We start from the raw sequence: 15,841 nt of genomic DNA on the forward strand, positions 1-15,841 counted from the left end.
TATTAACCGCTCCTGATTACGACAGGGATAACAGGTCTCATTCCTGGCTGAAAGGTAATGGGAGGATGGAGGCGGTGATCAGACACAGTCGAGTGTGTTTGTCTGTATTTGTGCCTGTCCATAAATCAACCCACACGTGATCCCGTCAGTCGCAGTTTAGTTTCTTCCCGTCCGGTTGGGACTTGCACCGGCACCCGAGACGTGCGGGGGTAAAGACGGGCGTTGCGAAACGCGCTCCTCAAGAGTCAAGAGTCGTGATTACCCAAGACGATCGAGGGCGACGGCGTGTACGGTGATGTCAGCGGCTTGGACTTCACCTTCCAGCTCTTTAAAAAAAAAAAACATATGTATAATAATCGACCCTGCCTGCGCCGTGGCTCCGTTCTTTTGACACGTAGATCTACCGGTGCTTGTAAACATTCCAAGAAGAGCCGCATAAAGCCCACGGGGAACATTACTAGACGCTGAGATTAGAGCCGAGCCCATGATGGTGCTGGCATTACAGAAGAAGCCCTTGATGTAGTGAATCCGAGACACGGGGAGCCGAGTTTCTGACTGAGATCTGGTAATGAGCCCCTTTGAAGGTCGTGCATGAGTTCTTCTATTTGTTGTGGGATTCCTGAGCATCCCAAAATTCATACTTCATACGATACCTCCTCGTGCTGAAGTGTGGGGTATAGCGGTCCCTCATCCACCCGTCCGCCGGGCCTCGACTTGTAGCGTCATTCGTTCATGCGAAGGTATGTGGACACGTACATCTCTGGACTAGTCATCAGAAGGTTGCCGACAGGTCGCCACTGTTGGACCCCTGAGCAAGGCCCTTATCCTTCAGTGTTCAGTCATAATTGTGAGTCGCTTTGAATAAATTTTTGGGACGTGTTTGTGGGAATTTGTGCCCGTCCAGTCATAAGAGCACTTGTTTATAAGCACTTCTGGCTTGGTCAGGGCTCTGGGCTGGTCACTGGAATTCCTCCACACCAGACTGTGCTTTTTGTATACAGGAACAGGAAAGGGCCTTCCCCAAAGTCTTGCCACAAAGTGGAAGCACACATTCGATTTCATTTAAGTGTTATCAATACACCCATAAACTATGATAATTATATATAATTATTATAAATAATTAGAAGCATGATAAACACGTGTGGCGTTTGTTAAAAGGTGCTTAAATGCAGGTCGTACTGTTCACAGTCAAGTGAGCTTTAGACCTCCAGGGGCTAAGAACATTAGGGGGGTCCGACCCTCCTAATTTAGACTTGACCCCACAACAGCTTGGGAAAGTCAAAACATTTATATATATATATACAGTGTATCACAAAAGTGAGTACACCCCTCACATTTCTGCAGATATTTAAGTATATCTTTTCATGGGACAACACTGACAAAATGACACTTTGACACAATGAAAAGTAGTCTGTGTGCAGCTTATATAACAGTGTAAATTTATTCTTCCCTCAAAATAACTCAATATACAGCCATTAATGTCTAAACCACCGGCAACAAAAGTGAGTACACCCCTTAGTGAAAGTTCCTGAAGTGTCAATATTTTGTGTGGCCACCATTATTTCCCAGAACTGCCTTAACTCTCCTGGGCATGGAGTTTACCAGAGCTTCACAGGTTGCCACTGGAATGCTTTTCCACTCCTCCATGACGACATCACGGAGCTGGCGGATATTCGAGACTTTGCGCTCCTCCAGCTTCCGCTTGAGGATGCCCCAAAGATGTTCTATTGGGTTTAGGTCTGGAGACATGCTTGGCCAGTCCATCACCTTTACCCTCAGCCTCTTCAATAAAGCAGTGGTCGTCTTAGAGGTGTGTTTGGGGTCATTATCATGCTGGAACACTGCCCTGCGACCCAGTTTCCAGAGGGAGGGGATCATGCTCTGCTTCAGTATTTCACAGTACATATTGGAGTTCATGTGTCCCTCAATGAAATGTAACTCCCCAACACCTGCTGCACTCATGCAGCCCCAGACCATGGCATTCCCACCACCATGCTTGACTGTAGGCATGACACACTTATCTTTGTACTCCTCACCTGATTGCCGCCACACATGCTTGAGACCATCTGAACCAAACAAATTAATCTTGGTCTCATCAGACCATAGGACATGGTTCCAGTAATCCATGTCCTTTGTTGACATGTCTTCAGCAAACTGTTTGCGGGCTTTCTTGTGTAGAGACTTCAGAAGAGGCTTCCTTCTGGGGTGACAGCCATGCAGACCAATTTGATGTAGTGTGCGACGTATGGTCTGAGCACTGACAGGCTGACCCCCCACCTTTTCAATCTCTGCAGCAATGCTGACAGCACTCCTGCGCCTATCTTTCAAAGACAGCAGTTGGATGTGACGCTGAGCACGTGCACTCAGCTTCTTTGGACGACCAACGCGAGGTCTGTTCTGAGTGGACCCTGCTCTTTTAAAACGCTGGATGATCTTGGCCACTGTGCTGCAGCTCAGTTTCAGGGTGTTGGCAATCTTCTTGTAGCCTTGGCCATCTTCATGTAGCGCAACAATTCATCTTTTAAGATCCTCAGAGAGTTCTTTGCCATGAGGTGCCATGTTGAAACTTTCAGTGACCAGTATGAGAGAGAGTGAGAGCTGTACTACTAAATTGAACACACCTGCTCCCTATGCACACCTGAGACCTAGTAACACTAACAAATCACATGACATTTTGGAGGGAAAATGACAAGCAGTGCTCAATTTGGACATTTAGGGGTGTAGTCTCTTAGGGGTGTACTCACTTTTGTTGCCGGTGGTTTAGACATTAATGGCTGTATATTGAGTTATTTTGAGGGAAGAATAAATTTATACTGTTATATAAGCTGCACACAGACTACTTTTCATTGTGTCAAAGTGTCATTTTGTCAGTGTTGTCCCATGAAAAGATATACTTAAATATCTGCAGAAATGTGAGGGGTGTACTCACTTCTGTGATACACTGTATATACTGTATATATAGTCAGTGAACCAGTCTGTTGCCAGACCATCACAGAACACACACACACACAAACACACACACACACAAACACACAAACACACACACACACACACTAAGGGTAGTTTTGCATCTCCAGTTATCCACACCGAAAGAACTCAGACCTGACACCCCACCCCACTTGTCACAGTACGGTCAAGTGTTCCAGTTTATAATCCACAACCATTACTAGTGTAATTAGTCAGTTTTGTGATGGGAGTATTTATTTATAAGATTAAAGGAAATAATTTGTGGTCTTGTCCCAAAAAGTTGGACTAAACCTCATGAGATCAGCTTTATGCCAAGTTCACACTACACGACTTTCCAAGTGGTCAGGTCGCTGTACAGTTCTCACTACACGACTGTTCGGCGATAGGGGGTCACACACTACACAATATATCACCAGGAGGAATCGCAGGCGAGCTTCTCTGGTCTCCCAAACTACGTCTGTCACGAAAACACACACGAGAAGTGACGAGGTGTTTAATGATACCACGTCCAAAAATGCACGTCAACAAGTAGCGAGCGATCAAAGTTTGTGCGCTGATGTGCAGCATAAAATCAATAAATGAATCTGAGTGGATTGGGCGACCAGCAGGGGGCGTCTGTTCGGTTCTGTAGTGAGTTGGAGGTTAATCAAATTTTTTTGCGATGCATTGTGGGTATGATGGTTTGGCGTGGACAATAAGTCACAGATACTGTAAAGCTTGTGTGTGCTCATGTATTCTGATAGAAACTACAGTATATTATGCCCCTGTCCCATGTTTTTACACTCCTCCCCTGGGTTTCCCCTCACCCTGTATCCTGGTCCAGATATTTAAGATGCTAGATATTTTTCTTGAGATGCTCAGCTCGAGTTGTTGAACAGTTCACACGTATCGATCGAGAGCCGAGTTTCGATCCCCGAGCGAACGCCTAGTTGCTCCCGAGCTGCCAAATCTAGCGCCGACCAGTCGCTGAGCGAAAATCAGGGCAAAAATCGTGTCGTGTGAACCAGGCATAAGTTTGACGCTCTGTCGTGTCTGTCTGACTTGTTTTGAGTACCACGTTCCAGGGGAAAGTGCTAAATTACAGGCTACATCAGCCTTACATCAAGGGAAGTGAAGTTCCGTCTGAAGTGAACTGAAGTTCCTTTCTTCCTTTCTTATTATTGTCTGTTTAATTTATCGAGGACACTCGTGTTCTGCTGAGTGTTTCAGCAGCAACACAAGTTTAGGGAAGGTCCTTTCCTGCTCCAGCATGAGCAAGCTCTATAAAGACATGAAAATCTTGATATAAAGAAACTCCAGTGTCCTGTACAGAGCCCTGACCTCAGCCCTGCTCAACTTATTTGGGATGAATCGGAACATCAGCACCCAGTTCCTTTGACTGAACAGGCACAAATTCCCACAGTCATACGACATTCACAGTCTTTGTGAGAATCTTCTCAGAAGAGCGGCTGTTGTTCTAGCTGAAGAGCTTACATTCACACTAATGTCGCTCTGTTTTAATTCTAGCAAGCTCATAGTCAGGTGTCCAAATACTTTTGGTCATTCTGATCATTTGTTAGATTTAGAATCTGAAAAGTAAGTGCTGAGTCTTAGTTTATAAACGTTTTTGAGTCGCTCTATTGGCCATAATGATCACAAATAACCTTAAAACAGTGTAAATAAAGATCAGGGTAAAACACGGGACTATTTCTATATTATTTATTTATTTTTTATGTAAATTCACGACACGAGCAGTTTGTTCTCAGTTCTTGGACTGAAGATCGTAAAGACCAAAGCGAGTCGTGATTAAACCCCGGGCTGCATCACACCTGACATCGTAATGATGTGTTACACAGCTGGTACGAGCGCTCGCTCACCTTTGAAGCCTCCGTACGCCTTTGATGTCACCTGACTTAATCACGGCGTGTACGGATCGGCCGTGTTGTGACAACATCTGAAGGTCTGGTGCTTTCGGACGAGCGCTTTCCAAACCAAACCAAACCGGGCCCCTCGTCTCCTCAATCAGAGACGTAGAATCGAACCTGCGCCGCCGATTCGGTTCACACACGGAGTTCTGCAAACGTTTAGGGAACGCGACTGTATTTGTGATGTGTAACGTACACGATAGAAATGATTAGAATTAAGTAGAGATGAGTCCAGCTAACGTGCTGCTTCTGTTATTTTGTCCTCGTCCTGTCCACGCGTCGTGTTACGTAACTTGATCGAAAGCTACGCGGGAGGTACGCGGACTCCTCAGACCCGTTACAGAACGCTGTAAGAATTCCCCTTTACCTCCGTCTTGTTTGTTTCCGAGCAGGTTAGCATGAAAGTGCGACATGCGAGCAAACAGGAAGATTGATAGCGTAATGACTGCGAGCGAGCGCGCGGTTCTGTAATTGAGACTGGCAGCATCGGATTAAACTGTTTCACGGCTTTAGCGAGGCGATACGTTTATAACAGGCCCGGACAAGAGCGGGGAGGGAAGATTCTTACTCAATAAAGACGCCGTCGAATCCGCCAAGGGAAACAAAGCCGGCGTTCATACCCGGCTCGATACGGTGAGGAATTCTGTACGGTATAAAATACAGGCCTCTGATTTACGCTGTGTTTGCTGTGTTTAAAAACAAATATGGACCGCAGGCAGGCCAGTCTAGCACCTGACAGTACTCTCTGATTATGCACATGCGAACTGCGCTTTGGTGTCATCGAGCTGAAATGAGAACGGACGTTGTGTGAACGTCACGTGTACAGGTTTTACCCACAGCAGGGACACTCACACACCCTCACCACACCCTGCCCTAGGTCTCCGTTCCAAACGACGCCCTTGACTCCCTGATCCACGTTCTTACTGCGTCTCGGTCTATTTCAAGCCCAGTTCCAGTCTGAGCCCAGAGATCTGGATTCTGACGACCTGCAGCCTTTTCTGTGCACAGTAGCTACAAGGAAACGACGTCCCAGCACACGGATCGAAAAAAGGTCAACGTGTATGATTTAGTGTTATATGCGGTCACAAAGTGCTACGTTCCTGGCACATGCAGCGTCCTCGGTGGTGGGCGATTAGCTACTGCTTGTAAACAGCCTGAAAAGACTTAGTGATGTGAGGAGGATCTGCTCGTCCGGCCACATTCCTCAGCTCCTTCTGATTGAGCCAATAAACTATTGTGTTCGGTTAATGGATTTACGGCGGCCCGTAAAGACAATGCGGCTAATGAGCTAATGTAGCGCTAATGCCTTTACTGCGCTATATAACACCCGCTAATAGCCGTTTGGGGTTTTCTTGGCGGCCCTTAATTGTTTTACAGCCCCGTGATGAGAGATCCGGGTCTGAGAAAGCGTCCTTTCTGAGGGACGAATAAATACCACCGCTGAGGAACGTTTAGCTCCCGGGACGCCGCCGACAATAGCGGGACCGGCGCTGGTGTAGCTTTTCTCCTCAGGGACGGGTATTTGAAAGCCGTCCTTTCACACCTTCGCTCATTAACCTCGGAAGCCGGTGAAACCTGGGAAGCTCCTCCACGACAATGAGTAACTTTCCCCGGCGCTCATTTGTCTCCCGTCTTTAAGCCTTTTGTACGGCGGCCCCGGGTGAACCGCGGACGCTCCCGGGCTTGTAAAGAGATACGGTGGATGGTTAGCGAGCCCGATACAGTCGAGCTGCGGTTACAGGTTAATGCGCATCGCTCCGGGAGCCACAAAAGGGGGGCGGACGTTACCATTGGCCTCTTTGTTGGGCCGCTAACAAAGACGCATCTGCCTTTATTCCTGCGTCTTTTGTCCCGCTAAGTCGACGCATTAACATCACTGAGCCGCTTCTCATGGCGCTGCGTCCAGCTGGCCTGTCCTAACACGGAGGGTGACCTTTAACCCCGCTCTGAACCGAACCTGATGGGGATGATTTAGCGTCGTTATGCGGGGGGTCTCGACCTTTTGGTAATCAGTGTCCTAATTACAGGCTGAGTTTAAATCTGTTTATAATTTTACTTAATATAAAAATAATACCAAAACAAACCCAGATCTGAGTAAAATCTAGTCTGCTGGGTCCTAAAAGATGGGACTCAAAAGGAAGCAGGGTCTTAGATGCTGTGTAAGGACCCTGGTTCGTTGCCGGGGTGGCTGTACAAAAGTGGAGGAACGTGGAGATCAGCGCATGACTCTCTGTGCGCGAGACCGACCTCATGCACTGATCCACTAAAGTACAGGTGCGTAAGAAGGGTCGGTGGAGCGCACAGAGGGAGGGCGTGTCAGGAGAATATCAAACAGAAGACTAACTGGATACGCTAAAATGGAGAGAAAAAGAGAGAAAATCCAGTTCATTTATTATAAATATGAGATTTTAGATTGTACTTATAAAGAAAAACAAACGCCGCACACGACCCACAGCGTCAGCTGGAACTAACGAGGAAGATTAATTACTGGTGTGTTTTGACTCTGAGCTGATTTGAGTGGAACAGGCAGGTTGAAACAAGTCCGACCTGCGTCCTGCTGCTGCTGTTGACATGACTTTAATCCTTCATCTGTTTAATACAAATACATACATAAATAAATATAAAAAAAATTAAAACATAAATAAAAATAAATAAATCAACAAATAAAAATAAATTAATAAATATAAATAAATAAAACATGGCTTTAATCCTTCATATGTTTAATAAAGTAAACAAATAAATCAAAATAAATAAATAAATAAAACACGGCTTTAACCCTTCATATGTTTAATAAAAATCATTAAAAATAAATAAATAAAAATAAATAAATAATTAAAAATAAATAAATACATAAATAAAACACAGCTTTAATCCTTCAAATGTTTAGTAAAATAAATACATCAATAAATAAAAATAAATACAAATAAATAAATACATAAAAACAAATAAATAAATATAAATAAAATACAGCTTTAATCCGTTTTCTGTTTAATAAAAAAACATAAATAAATACAAATAAATAAAATACAGCTTTAATCCCTTATTTGTTTTAAAAAAAAAACATAAATAAATACAAATAAATAAAATACAGTTTTAATCCTTCATCTGTTTAATAAAAAATAATAAATAAATAAATAAATAAATAAAACAAGGCTTTTAAATAAATAAGAATAAATAAATAAAAAAACAAGCAGCTTTTCGTTTCAGTTCCTGAATTTAGTCATTAGAAGGGGTGTCCCAAAACTTATGTCCATATCGTGTGTATATATTTATATGTAGGCAAATCAGGTGCCTATATGTTCGACTATTGACTGGTCTGAGGGAGAGAGGGCTGTAGGGGTTCCTCATAACTGCTGCTATTACGACCTCTACTGGCTGATTGATGGAGCTGCACAATGAGATGGGGGATAATGAGAATCGATATAGGTCTCCATATGAACCCGCCTGGTGCAGGTGAAAAAAAGCAGTCGGTACTGCACACGTGTTGGAGGGGGAGTGTGTTGGTCATGACTCTCCTCGGTCAGGAGTGGAAGGTCTGCAGCAGTAGAGAGGAAGCGAAATGCAATTGGGTAATCGGATATGACTAAATCGGGAGGAAAATTCAGCAGTAGAGAGCAGCTAGTGTTTACTGTCTATATATGACAATAAATATCGGTTCCACTCTAATGATCGGTTCCATTCAGCCGCCTCTCATTCGCCCCGGTGGTCTGTGCAGGTTATTAAATTCAGGTAGAGGTGTTAATCACGCCCGCTTGGAGACTGGCAGGAAATGTCAGTGTCATTCAGGAGGTTATTGCTTTATGTCCCGAGGTCATGCGTCTCCCTCTCATCTCGTAGCCCAGAGTCCCGGCTCAGCGTTCACCAGACCTACCGTTACACGTGTTCCTCAGGCCCGGCGTTCCTGCACCCGCTCAGAAGTGTACTGAGAAGTATAGACTACAGGGTCAAAAATATGTGGACACTAGAATATAGGCTTTATGGACATTTAAGTGACCTCTATGTGACCTTCTGAGAAGGTGTCTTACAAGACTTTGAAGTATATTTGTGTATGGGAATTTGTGCCCATTACTCGCTTGTCTGACCAATAATAAGACTTTACTTGATCCTAATATTCATTCATTCACGCTTTTATCGAAAGTGACTTACACAACGAGCAATTGAGGGTTAAGGGCCTTGCTCAGGGACCCAACAGTGGCAACTTGGTGGTGGCGGGGCTTGAACCGGCAACCTTCTGCTTACTAGTCCAGTACCTTAACCACTGAGCTATCACTGGCCCACCGATTCCGGGTGCACGTTATGCAAAAACAAAACCTGTTCACGAGCAGATTGCACCCCTCGTCCACAAATGCGCTTAAAAAGAGATGTATTAAGTGTAGGGCGGCATGGTGGGTAGCACTGTCGCCTCACAGCAAGAAGGTCCTGGGTTCGATCCCCAGGTTGGCCGATCTGGTTCCTTTCTGTGTGGAGTTTGCATGTTCTCCTCGTGTCTGTGTGGGTTTCCTCCGGGAGCTCCGGTTTCCTCCCACAGGTTAGTTGAAGACACTAAATCACCCTATAGGTGAATGTGTGTGTGTGTGTGTGTGTGTGTGTGCCCTGTGATGGACTGGTGCCCCGTCCAGGGTGTTACTGTGTGCCTTGCGTCCATTAAAAGGCTGGGATAGGCTCCGTACCCAACCCCCAACCCGCCTGCGCCACCCTAGGGTAAGTGGATACGAAAATGAATGAATGAATGTATTAAGTGTTAGGGAATTAGCAGAGTATTATTTTGGATGTGATCACTTCCCCCTTTTAAAAGTAGGTGTAAATCAGTAACAGTTGTGCTACTGACACGGGTTGCCAGATCCCTCTTTATCCACCAATTGAAGCTAAAGGTTGTTGTGTTTCTTTTGCCCCTGGATTAGTGTTGAGGCATTAAAAACATCATTATTAACTCTGAATGGCATGAAGTGAGGCAAAACAATCGTCATGCTAAACATAATGAGACCAATGAGATCACATTTTTATGTTTGTTTATCGGCGACACCAGGAAACGACTCGAGCTCTAGAAAAGGCTTCCGGAAGATCGGATCTCTTTTATAGCCTAGGCTGAACGTACGGGCTGAACCTATCGTACGCGTGTCCCTAGGCGAATTCCTTTCGCTAAAAACACGCCGGTTAAACGTCGATAACCTCTGTTCCAGCTCTCCACACAAACACACTCTACTTTATTTATCGTATATGCTGATACACGTGAGCGGTACGATGTTTAAAAGCTGGGGGTCGGAGGAAACGCTGCATGGAAAAGCTGGGATTTGAACCCACAACCTTCCGATCGATCTCCAAGCTCTACCCAACATGGTTCCTTGCGGGGAGAAATGAGTGACCTCTGTGTGACCTTATCGGTTAGAACGACAGCCGCTCTTCTGACAAGCTTCTCACCGGACTGTGAAGTATGTCTGTGGGAATTTGTGCCCGGAACAGGACAGGAAAGGGCCTTCCCTAAACTGTTGAGGCAGTGTATGTAAAGCATGTAACCTCCTTCATTTGTATCATTCATTAGTTCTGCTTGTGTTTCTGTCTGTGACTGAATAATCGGGTTGTCGTTTCTGCCTTTGGGAAGAGACCGCTGCTTCTGTCAAACTAGCCCTGCGTATACGGGCGCAGAGAAGCCGCCAGCTTCAGCCGATCATAAACACTGACGAAACAAAATCAAACGAAATGAAAGAATCCACGCGCCGGTCCGTACACGTTGTTGACGTGTTTATTCGTCTGACTCTGAGCAGCGGTCACGCCAAGCGCCTCTGTTTGGAGACCGTGCTAGGACGGCTAGTTTTAGACATACCCGAGGACCGGAGTTCCTGCATGTCAGATCACATCGTTCCGTACGAGCTTCCTCTCTCGGAGATCCGACGCCTTCGGGGACCGAAGCTGTTTTTTACACATAATTGCAGCAAACCTGCCCGACTGGCTCGAGGTGCAGCGAGGAGCGAAAGAGCCGCCGGTCTGGAGATGTTTACGTCTCCTCGTGCTGATTCAGGTCGGGCCGCGTGCCTTCTGAATCTGTCTGAGAGAGAAATCAGGGCACCTACTGACCGGGGGCTTGTCGGACGTCCCGATTTAGCTGGAACAACAGCTCTGTTCTGCACTGTAAGCCCGGATAAGTTCAATCTACTTAAAAAATTTGAGGAAACCGGTTGCCTTAAAAATGTTAAGTAGTGTATAATGAAAACTTGAGTTAGCATAACTTAAAACATTAAGTTATTACACCTAAAAGGCAAGTTGATTAAACTTTTTTTTTTTGGTTATACCAACTGCTTTTCCCAATATTTCTACTTATTATCTTGAGCTCAATGGACAAAAATATTGATTTCTTCTTAGTTTTCATGTTAATTACGTTTTAAATATCAATTAGAAATGTTTATAGAAAAACAGACAGAATAATAAAGTTATTTTTCTTTATTTCACTTCAGAACTATTTACTTAAAATACAATATGTCAAGAAAACATCTTAAAAACTGTACAAACTGTATATAAAGTTCTGATGAAACACAAACAGCTCCTCACAGTAACCATGAACCTGCACTCAGTTTCACACAGCGAGCTGATTTCTTAACGTTTGGCTGCAGCTCTCTAAAACAAAACAAAGAAACAGAAGTATTAATATCAACATTAATACCATTCATTTAAGGATTAAAATAAAGCAAGCCAGCACACTCTTTGATTCGTATGAAGGCTAGCATGCTAGCATGTAGCCTAAACACGGCAAATAAAGCAGCGCTGTTTGATTATTTATTTAGTGTCAACATTAAGATCATTTATTTTAAACAAAATTGTTAAGTAAAGTACAACACTTACCAAAATTGGACGGAAGATGAAAAAGTCCCATCAGACTGGTGTACATGCTACTCAAAAATAGCATAATGAGGAAGAAAATGTTTGTCCTTTTAGTTTAACAAAGGTTCCACTTCACAAAAGACAAGTTTACTTTTGCAAAAAGCCTTAAATGAAAAGTAAAAAGTAATTTGCAACAACAGGTTACAAAAGTTAAAACAAATGGCTACCCGAACACAAGAAAATCATTTTTGCCTGATTCACCAACAGCAAGCTGAAAAAAGGCGGACTTACACGTAAATGGTGGCGTTTTTCTGTTTAATTACTTTAACTTAACTTTTTTAAGTTAATCTGATAGAAAAGTATTTTTTTTTGTTTAGTAAACTTAAATCTTTTAGCACATTTAAATGTGTACTCAAATGAGTACATTGTACTCTGCATTTTTTAGTAGAGCAAAAAAACTTAAATAATTTATGTAAGTTGTACTAAAAATGTTTGATTAGCTATAAAGTCCGGGTTAACAGTTTGGGAAGCTTCTCACAAGACTTTGTGCCTGTTCAGTGAAAAGACGACAGTGTTTGTACGGCTGAGCGCTGATCCTGGGGTTCCAGAGAGAGAACAGGAAAGGGCCTTCCCTAAACTGTTGCTGCAGGGAGTTGGAAGTATATGGTTTCCTTTATATCATTGACTGATTACACCTGTTAGTGATTGTTGAGGCTGAATGTGTGTGCTAGCATGCGCCCTCCTTCGTTTAGCCACCAGAGGTCGCCAGAGCTCACAGGGGAAATGAGCGTGTCCAAATTGGGGTTTGGGTAAGGCTCCAGGGTCTCATTTGCACCCTTGATATACTGCCATTGGTACCACATGGGCAGTAAAGGAGTAAAGCATGGTAGCCCACTATGGCTGAGATCTGGGGGTCCAGGGATCCAATCTTAGCTGTGCGATCGGCCGCTCGGGTGTCCGCACTGACAGGATTGGCTAATGTCAAAACAGCCTAGGCTGAATAGAAATAGAAGGGTGGCATAGCAAGTGCATCCAGCCTAATAAGTTTGAATCTCAGCTCTGCTACCGGTCGGCTGGGCACCCCATAGCTGGCACGATCAACAAAATCTGTTACTAGTCTGCCGGGTGGGAAAAGACGGGACTAAAAACAGGGTGGGGTCTTTGACGCTGTGTAAGGACCCTGGTTAGTAACGTGGAGATCAGCAAGTGACTCTCCATGCGCGAGACTGACCTCACATGCCGGTCCACCGAAGTACAGGCAAATAAGAAGAGGATGCGTCAGAGAGAGGGCGTGTTAGGCGAATATATCCTCCTCATACACCATCAGGGTCTCCAGCAGCAGAGGAGTAACTGGCTATGACTAAACTGGGAGAAAATGCTGAAATAAAACAGGACTGAAGTAACATGAGAGTAAAAACTCCAGGCGTATAACACCGCACCCTTTTCATGTTTTATGATGACACACAGCAACACAGTGGTAATCAGCGCCTTCAGATCAGACCTCAAAGTAGCACGTGTACCCGAGACCGTCTACATCAAAGCTCCGAGAGCGCGGAGGTGCTCAGGGCCACCCACAACTCGAACCCGGCCTCTCCGAGCACGATCCACTTGCACACAGATAAGCACCGCGCCAAAATAAATACGTCCTCCTCCGTTCACGGCTGGCGGGAGAGAACACTAACCGCGCTGTAGATTCCAGATCCTGAAGAGGAGTCAAGAGAACAAAAGAAACGTCATTTGTTTATTTTGGTACAGATTTATCACTAAACACCCAAAAACAAAAGCACTGTATCTACTACACGTGTACAGTACAGACCGCTTCTTTTCACCTGCACCTGGCGGATTCGTATGGAGATCTGTATCGTGGACGGAGAGTCACGCATCGATCCCCATTATCCCCCGTCTCTGTGCAGCGCCATCCATCAGCCAGCAGAGGGCGTAACTGCAGCAGTTATGAGGAACCCCTTCAGCCCTCCCTCACTCGGACGAGCCACTTTTGACATCTAGCATCCAATGGATAGATATATGAATGGATGGATGGATGTCTAAATTAATGGATGGATGTCCAGATGAATAGATGGATGTCTAAATTAATGGATGGATGGATGGATGGATATTTAAATGGATGGATAGATGTCTAGATGGATGACTAAATAGATGGATGGATGAATAGATGGATGGATGTCTAAATTAATGGATGGATGGATGGATAAGTGTATAGATGTCTAGATGGATGTCTAGATGGATGGATGGATGACTAAATTGATGGATAGATGTCTAGATGGATGGATGGATGACTAAATAGATAGATAGATAGATAGATAGATAGATAGATAGATAGATAGATAGATAGATAGATAGATAGATGTCTAAATGGCTAAATGGATGGATGAATGGATGGATGTCTAAATTGATGGATGGGTGGATGAATACTTTATTAATCCTGAAGCAAAAGCTGGAACCAAACAACCCCAATATGTAGAATGTATTTTTTCTTGCAGTTGTTATGGTGGTAATTTTTACAAAATCTTGATTACAGTAATCGTTCATCACTGCAGTGACTTTTATAATCGTTTAATAGTCCATAGATAATAAAATCATAAGTAAGCTGTGTGTTCTTTCTGTAATTCTATAATTTAGCAGGACTTTAAGTGACTGTTGTTGGTTTATGAAAGTAAAAACCGATCCAGCAGGTCCTTTAATAACTACAAACATTAATTAAGTAGAATTAACAACTCACAAAAACAGCAGCGAGCATAAACACATAAAGACGTTTACTGTGTTCACACTCGTTCCATTTTATCATCCTAATCCATCTGAAACAGCTTTAAGATCTTGAATGCTTTGTTTATACGTACAGCATGTAGAGAAATCCGTACAGGCGCCTCGTTTCCCTGTCTGAGCCCGGAGCGTAATTATCCACCGGGCTTCTGATCATCGTAAATACGTGTTCATGAGCTCTTCATGTTTTTAGGTGTTTTCTGTATTTGTAGTCATCTTTAGGCATTTTATACTGTATATATAAATATAAATAAATCTTCTCTGCCTTTAAGCCCTGCTGGTTTACTTAGTATCGAACCTCAGTAGCTGACACTCCTCTATCACCCACTGAAATCTGGGAGGTCGAGGGACGCTCCCTTCAGGGTATTTTTCCACAATATAATTCATGTAAGATGAGCAAAAATGTGACTCACTGGCTCGGTGGGTAGCACCGTCTCCTCACAGCAAGGAGGTCCTGGGTTCGGTTCCTAGGTGGAACGTTCTGGTTCGTTTCTGTGTGGAGTTTGCACGTTCTCCCCGTGACTGTGTGGGTTTCCTCCGGGCGCTCTGGTTTCCTTCCACAGTTCAAACACATGCAGTCAGGTTAATTGGAGATACAAAATTGCCCTAAGTGTGTGTGTTCTGTGATGGACTGGTGACCTGCCCAGGGTCTTTTCTACCTTTTACCCAGTGAATTGGACCCCGGAATGATTTTCTGTTTCTGAAACCTTGGACCAGAGTTACAAAATCCTGGGAATCTGGGTTTGATCAACATATTAATTTGTATAAATAACGTACTTGATTTTTTTACAGTTAGAGCCGTTTTAAAGCGGCTTTACAGAAATTCACCTCCATAATAATAATCTACAGAAGAAATTCAGAAATCCCTATTTTTTAGGTCCAAAAAAGAAGACATGTCCGGGAAAAATATACGTATGGTCAGTAGGTTTATGTAATATTCCTAAAATTCTTCTGTGATTGTAAACCCAGCGGGGATTCGAACCCTCAGAACTCAGAGACATCGCTTTTACCATCATGCCACACCAGCTCATGCTTAGTGTCACTAAATGATAAAATATTAATGTTATGAAAAGAATACAAAATACAAAAGAATTCCTGAAATAATCGTAATAATCCATGTATTGTTGCTCTAACGTGTCCCTGCATTTACAGATTCCTCATTTTGTGTAATTATTTACGTGTAAACTACTGGTTTAAGCCTAAGTGACAGACCTCAGCAGGGTTAATAAAAGGCGGCAGCAGATTCCACCTTCTCACAGACAAAACCAGCAGGAATTTTAATGACGTGAGCTGATGTTATTGCATTTCAGGTAGATGAAGTCATAATTTAGCCTAAATGTAACCTGTCATGACACCATGAACCTCCTGTCTGAATT

The sequence above is a fragment of the Trichomycterus rosablanca genome, chromosome 19 (genome assembly GCF_030014385.1).
Source record: "Trichomycterus rosablanca isolate fTriRos1 chromosome 19, fTriRos1.hap1, whole genome shotgun sequence".
NCBI lineage: Eukaryota > Metazoa > Chordata > Actinopteri > Siluriformes > Trichomycteridae > Trichomycterus > Trichomycterus rosablanca.